The following is a 7508-nucleotide window of genomic DNA, read 5'->3' as shown; positions in this document are numbered from 1 at the left end:
TCATATTCTGAGTTGCATTATTTTTATTCATTTTGAGGAATACTGAATCTGTGTGTTTTTTTTCTTTTGTGAGTGAGATTGATTAATGCATATTCATATTTTAGTGAATTAATGCATATTCATACTACAGTAATATCTTCTGATTTCTCTCAACATGGGGACAGGAGAGCTGTCAATCAATAAATTGGAAAAAAAGTAACTTGCGTTACTTGTAATGAGTTACCTCCAACACTGGTTATTAGAATGTTTGTTATCGGTTCTTAAAACTAGTAGTAACAAAAAACAGTTCAATCCAAAAGTATCGTTTAGTGTAAAACATGTTGAAGATGAGCAGATAGGCTGTCGATTCATTAAATGATAAGCCGTTTCCTCTAAAAAGCTGTTTATTCAGTGTAGTGAAGCAACATGTTGCAGATGAGCAGATAGGCTGTCGATTCATTAAATGATAAGCCGTTTCCTCTAAAAAGCTGTTTATTCAGTGTAGTGAAGCCTCTTCTACACTGACATCCATTCAAAGAAACGGCGTCTGGTCTCCGCTTTTTTGGCTAAAGGTTGCAGGCTTGCCTTCTAGTGGCTTTGGTTTACACTCAGGAGAAAGCGCACGCATGCTGAACTTAAACAATGCTGATTACGTTGATTACGTTCTGGGAAAAGCGCGCGCATGCGTCGTGCTACTCTCCAAAATGGCAGAAGACGTTAACTCGGGGAGAAGACTTTTCTTGTTTTCTTTGCGCACAAAAGTATTGTCGTAGACTTGCAAAATTGAAGTTGAATCACTGATGTCGCATTTTACCGATGTCCTTACTATGTTTCATGGGTCTGGGACAGTGTTGGGGGTAACTCATTACAAGTAATGCGAGTTACGTAATCAGATTACTTTTTTCAAGTAACTAGTAAAGTAACGCATTACTTTTTTAATTTACAAGAAAATATCTGAGCTTCCATAAAATGTAACTAAGTAACGTAATTAGTTACTTTTTTAGGGAGTAATGATATGATGATATGATGATATAACACTTTATTGTCAGACGAGTCTGAAATTTTTCTTGCATGACAGTATCAATATGTAATGCAATATTGTAATGCATTACTTTTAAAAGTAACTTTCCCCAACACTGGTCTGGGAACATTACAGTTGCGTTGCGGTCTATGGAGGTTCAGACAGCTCTCAGATTCCAGCAAAAATATCTTAATTTGTGTTCCGAAGATGAACGAAGGTCTTACGGGTTTGGAACGACACGAGGGTGAGTAATTAATGACAGAAGTTTTGGGTGAACTAACCCTTTAATTCTGAAAGTTATGAACAAATGTTCTTCTAGTAACGTTATTAGAACGTTTGCTCAAAATTATCCGTTCTTAAAACATGAGCACAAAAATGTTATTTATACATCATTCATGGAACTTTTTTTTTTTTTCCCGAAAACTTTTTGGACGCTCATCTAACATTTTTTTTTAAATGTTACTACTTGTTTCAGAACATTCTGAGAACATTCAAAAGTAACATTCTCATGTTGTTTGCCAAATTATAAAATGGAATGTTTCCTTATTCATGTAGCCAAGAAAAAAAAAATGTTTTTAAAAAGCTGGATGTGAACATTCAGAAATAACACTTTCCTAAATTAATGGGAACATGCGAACATATTTATAAACTGGGATTGCATTAGATTACAAAAAATCGAACTAAGTGTCATGTATTTTAAAGAAAGATACCAAAAGCACGCTTTCAGTCAAAAAGAAGTTTGTACCATTTTAAATGTTAAACCAATAGCTTTGCATAACCACATGCAAAGATCCACCTGAGTCAGCTTCAGCTGTTTCTTCAGATGATTGATGAATGTTTCAAGAAAAAGTTGTGGACATTAAAAGCACAATAACATCACAACAGCCAGCAGTGAAACGCTCAAGCTGAGGTTATGGAACAGTCTAGAATATAATAGTGAGAGTGTGTGTTTCCTGTAAATATACACCCTAATGTAATAAATACAGCAATGATTGCTGAGTGTGTAACTGTAGACTTGATCCTGATGGGTTTGGGGGGGGGGTTATGCAGCACATACAGCCGTAATGGAATTCCTCATAAGAAACAATAAAGACAGCACAGCTGTGTAAAGAAGCGCAAGACCGTACAAACAGGGTCAGGAGCTGGGCGGTGCTGTGAAGAAGCTGCCGTGGCTTTGTTTGTGTTTGTGTATTCAGTTTCACATCTGTGTTCAACACCTTGCCAATGCATGCTTCCTCAGTAACACACACTAGCCTTCATTAGGATGCATTCCCTTCAAATAATAACACATTCTTTCCAAACAACTCAGCATCGACTTCAGTAACATGCTCGGTAATTCTCTTTCACAAAGACACACAAACACACACCTTTCACAGTAATTCGCTCTTTTTACATGCTACCATGTGATAGGGAAGAAAACGGAGATGGAAACTGATCCTGCATAATGTGTGTGTGTGTTTTACCATGCGTTATGCTTGATATTTGTTACATTTTACGTCCACTATTGTCCGGAAATTAGAGTCAAGTCACATTTATTTATAAAGTGTTTTACACAATGCAGATTGTTTCAGTGCAGCTTCACAGTATTAAACAGAAAAGTAACAGTGTTAATGTTGCAAAATAAATCAGTTATTAAATGACCATTAAATGCTGTATGACACTGTAAAGCAACATACATTGTAAAAAAATATATATTTTTTGTTGCAAATAAACTTGATCCGAGTACATTTTACAAGAAAAATACTTCAGTCTTTCTACTTCAAAATTTCATGCATAATTCATTGTTGCTTGCCAGTTCTTTGTAATTATTTGTTAATTTTAACAAGGAATTTTTGGAGTGGAAATTGTTTTAACAGAATTTTTTTCAGTGTAAGATAATAGTATCATCATTCAGCTCAATTTAGTTCAATGCTGATTCATCTCAGTTCGGTTATAGTATCAATATTGATGATAATATGCAGTTGTGCTCAATGCAGAATGTGCAAAATGTTCATAATTGAAACAAAATAAGAGGGATCATGAAAATTGCATGTTGTTTTATTTAGTACTGTCCTGAATAAGCTCTCACATAACAGATGTTTAATGATCTGAATTGATAAAAAATGACCCCATTCAAAAGTTTACATTTTAAAAACTGTGTGTCATTTCCTGGATGATCCACGACTGTTTTTATATTTTTGTGATGGTTGTTCATGAGTCCCTTGTTGGTCCTGAGCAGTTCAACTGCCTGCTGTTCTTCAGAAACCCCCCCCCAGCTCCTGCACATTCTTTGGTTTTCCAGCATCTTTTGCATATTTGAACCCTTTCCAACATTGACGGTATGATTTTGAGATCCATATTTTCACACTGAAGACTCATACACAACTATTATAAAAGGTGAAAACATTTACTGACGCTCAAGAAGGCAACACAATCCATTAAGGGTGTAAACATTTGAACAGGATGATGATGTGTAAATTCTTCTCATTTTGTTTAACCATCATATTTTTTTCTTTTAGTACTGGACTTCAGAAGCTACATAAATACTTACATGTTTCCCAGAAGACAAAACAAGTAGAATTTACCCTGATCATCCAATTAAAAAAAGTTTACAGCCCCGGCTCTTAATGTTGTCTTCTTGAGCATCAGTACATGTTTTCACCTTTTGTAAGAGTCCATCAATTGCCCACAGTGTTGGATCTCAAAATCATACAGTCAATGTTTGAAAGGGTTCAAATATGCAGAAGATGCTGGAAAACCAAAGGATGTGCAGGAGCTGGGGGGGTTTTCTGAAGAACAGCAGGCAGTTGAACTGCTCAGGACCAACAAGGGACTCATGAACAACTATCACAAAAATATAAAAACAGTCGTGGATCATCCAGGAAATGACACACAGTTTTTAAAATGTAAACTTTTGAATGGGGTCATTTTTTATCAATTCAGATCATTAAACATCTGTTATGTGAGAGCTTATTCAGGACAGTACTAAATAAAACAACATGCAATTTTCATGATCCCTCTTATTTTGTTTCAATTATGAACATTTTGCACATTCTGCATTGAGCACAACTGCATATTATCATCAATATTGATACTATAACCGAACTGAGATGAATCAGCATTGAATCCATAAAATGTAACTAAGTAACGTAATTAGTTACTTTTTTAGGGAGTAATGATATGATGATATGATGATATAACACTTTATTGTCAGACGAGTCTGAAATTTTTCTTGCATGACAGTATCAATATGTAATGCAATATTGTAATGCATTACTTTTAAAAGTAACTTTCCCCAACACTGGTCTGGGAACATTACAGTTGCGTTGCGGTCTATGGAGGTTCAGACAGCTCTCAGATTCCAGCAAAAATATCTTAATTTGTGTTCCGAAGATGAACGAAGGTCTTACGGGTTTGGAACGACACGAGGGTGAGTAATTAATGACAGAAGTTTTGGGTGAACTAACCCTTTAATTCTGAAAGTTATGAACAAATGTTCTTCTAGTAACGTTATTAGAACGTTTGCTCAAAATGATCCGTTCTTAAAACATGAGCACAAAAATGTTATTTATACATCATTCATGGAACTTTTTTTTTTTTTCCCGAAAACTTTTTGGACGCTCATCTAACATTTTTTTTTAAATGTTACTACTTGTTTCAGAACATTCTGAGAACATTCAAAAGTAACATTCTCATGTTGTTTGCCAAATTATAAAATGGAATGTTTCCTTATTCATGTAGCCAAGAAAAAAAAAATGTTTTTAAAAAGCTGGATGTGAACATTCAGAAATAACACTTTCCTAAATTAATGGGAACATGCGAACATATTTATAAACTGGGATTGCATTAGATTACAAAAAATCGAACTAAGTGTCATGTATTTTAAAGAAAGATACCAAAAGCACGCTTTCAGTCAAAAAGAAGTTTGTACCATTTTAAATGTTAAACCAATAGCTTTGCATAACCACATGCAAAGATCCACCTGAGTCAGCTTCAGCTGTTTCTTCAGATGATTGATGAATGTTTCAAGAAAAAGTTGTGGACATTAAAAGCACAATAACATCACAACAGCCAGCAGTGAAACGCTCAAGCTGAGGTTATGGAACAGTCTAGAATATAATAGTGAGAGTGTGTGTTTCCTGTAAATATACACCCTAATGTAATAAATACAGCAATGATTGCTGAGTGTGTAACTGTAGACTTGATCCTGATGGGTTTGGGGGGGGGGTTATGCAGCACATACAGCCGTAATGGAATTCCTCATAAGAAACAATAAAGACAGCACAGCTGTGTAAAGAAGCGCAAGACCGTACAAACAGGGTCAGGAGCTGGGCGGTGCTGTGAAGAAGCTGCCGTGGCTTTGTTTGTGTTTGTGTATTCAGTTTCACATCTGTGTTCAACACCTTGCCAATGCATGCTTCCTCAGTAACACACACTAGCCTTCATTAGGATGCATTCCCTTCAAATAATAACACATTCTTTCCAAACAACTCAGCATCGACTTCAGTAACATGCTCGGTAATTCTCTTTCACAAAGACACACAAACACACACCTTTCACAGTAATTCGCTCTTTTTACATGCTACCATGTGATAGGGAAGAAAACGGAGATGGAAACTGATCCTGCATAATGTGTGTGTGTGTTTTACCATGCGTTATGCTTGATATTTGTTACATTTTACGTCCACTATTGTCCGGAAATTAGAGTCAAGTCACATTTATTTATAAAGTGTTTTACACAATGCAGATTGTTTCAGTGCAGCTTCACAGTATTAAACAGAAAAGTAACAGTGTTAATGTTGCAAAATAAATCAGTTATTAAATGACCATTAAATGCTGTATGACACTGTAAAGCAACATACATTGTAAAAAAATATATATTTTTTGTTGCAAATAAACTTGATCCGAGTACATTTTACAAGAAAAATACTTCAGTCTTTCTACTTCAAAATTTCATGCATAATTCATTGTTGCTTGCCAGTTCTTTGTAATTATTTGTTAATTTTAACAAGGAATTTTTGGAGTGGAAATTGTTTTAACAGAATTTTTTTCAGTGTAAGATAATAGTATCATCATTCAGCTCAATTTAGTTCAATGCTGATTCATCTCAGTTCGGTTATAGTATCAATATTGATGATAATATGCAGTTGTGCTCAATGCAGAATGTGCAAAATGTTCATAATTGAAACAAAATAAGAGGGATCATGAAAATTGCATGTTGTTTTATTTAGTACTGTCCTGAATAAGCTCTCACATAACAGATGTTTAATGATCTGAATTGATAAAAAATGACCCCATTCAAAAGTTTACATTTTAAAAACTGTGTGTCATTTCCTGGATGATCCACGACTGTTTTTATATTTTTGTGATGGTTGTTCATGAGTCCCTTGTTGGTCCTGAGCAGTTCAACTGCCTGCTGTTCTTCAGAAACCCCCCCCCAGCTCCTGCACATTCTTTGGTTTTCCAGCATCTTTTGCATATTTGAACCCTTTCCAACATTGACTGTATGATTTTGAGATCCATATTTTCACACTGAAGACTCATACACAACTATTATAAAAGGTGAAAACATTTACTGACGCTCAAGAAGGCAACACAATCCATTAAGGGTGTAAACATTTGAACAGGATGATGATGTGTAAATTCTTCTCATTTTGTTTAACCATCATATTTTTTTCTTTTAGTACTGGACTTCAGAAGCTACATAAATACTTACATGTTTCCCAGAAGACAAAACAAGTAGAATTTACCCTGATCATCCAATTAAAAAAAGTTTACAGCCCCGGCTCTTAATGTTGTCTTCTTGAGCATCAGTACATGTTTTCACCTTTTGTAAGAGTCCATCAATTGCCCACAGTGTTGGATCTCAAAATCATACAGTCAATGTTTGAAAGGGTTCAAATATGCAGAAGATGCTGGAAAACCAAAGGATGTGCAGGAGCTGGGGGGTTTTTCTGAAGAACAGCAGAAAGTTGAACTGCTCAGGACCAACAAGGGACTCATGAACAACTATCACAAAATATAAAGACGATCGTGGATCATCCAGAAAATGATTTTTATCAATTCAGTTATTATTTTGTCTTGTGGAGTATATGCAAACATCTGTTATGTGAAATAGCTTATTCAGGATAGTACTAAATAAAAAAATAACATGCCATTTTCATGCTCCCTCTTATTTCGTTTCAATTATTAACATTCTGCACGTTCTGCAAGGGCTATGTAAACTTATGAGCACAACTGTAAATTGCCTTTGCATTAAAGCATTTACAGTGGAAGTCAAGATTGCACTGGGAAAAACCTTTTGTAATGTTCACTTGATGCACGTATGGATAACAGAAAGGGATGAGACAGTTATTATTATTTATTTTTTTTAAAGCTATTCTGTTAAAAACATGTCAAACATAAGCACCTAATCAACAAAATTGTCAAATAACAAACTATTTTGCTATTTCTTTGGAGAGCAAAAAAATACAAGCTACACATTACTGTAATCAAACACTATTTTCTTGTTGGTTCTTGATCAAGATGC

Source organism: Sinocyclocheilus grahami, unplaced genomic scaffold (assembly GCF_001515645.1).
Source record: "Sinocyclocheilus grahami isolate Dianchi unplaced genomic scaffold, SAMN03320097.WGS_v1.1 scaffold292.1, whole genome shotgun sequence".
Classification (NCBI taxonomy): Eukaryota; Metazoa; Chordata; class Actinopteri; order Cypriniformes; family Cyprinidae; genus Sinocyclocheilus; species Sinocyclocheilus grahami.
Note: the sequence above shows the minus strand (reverse complement) of the source record.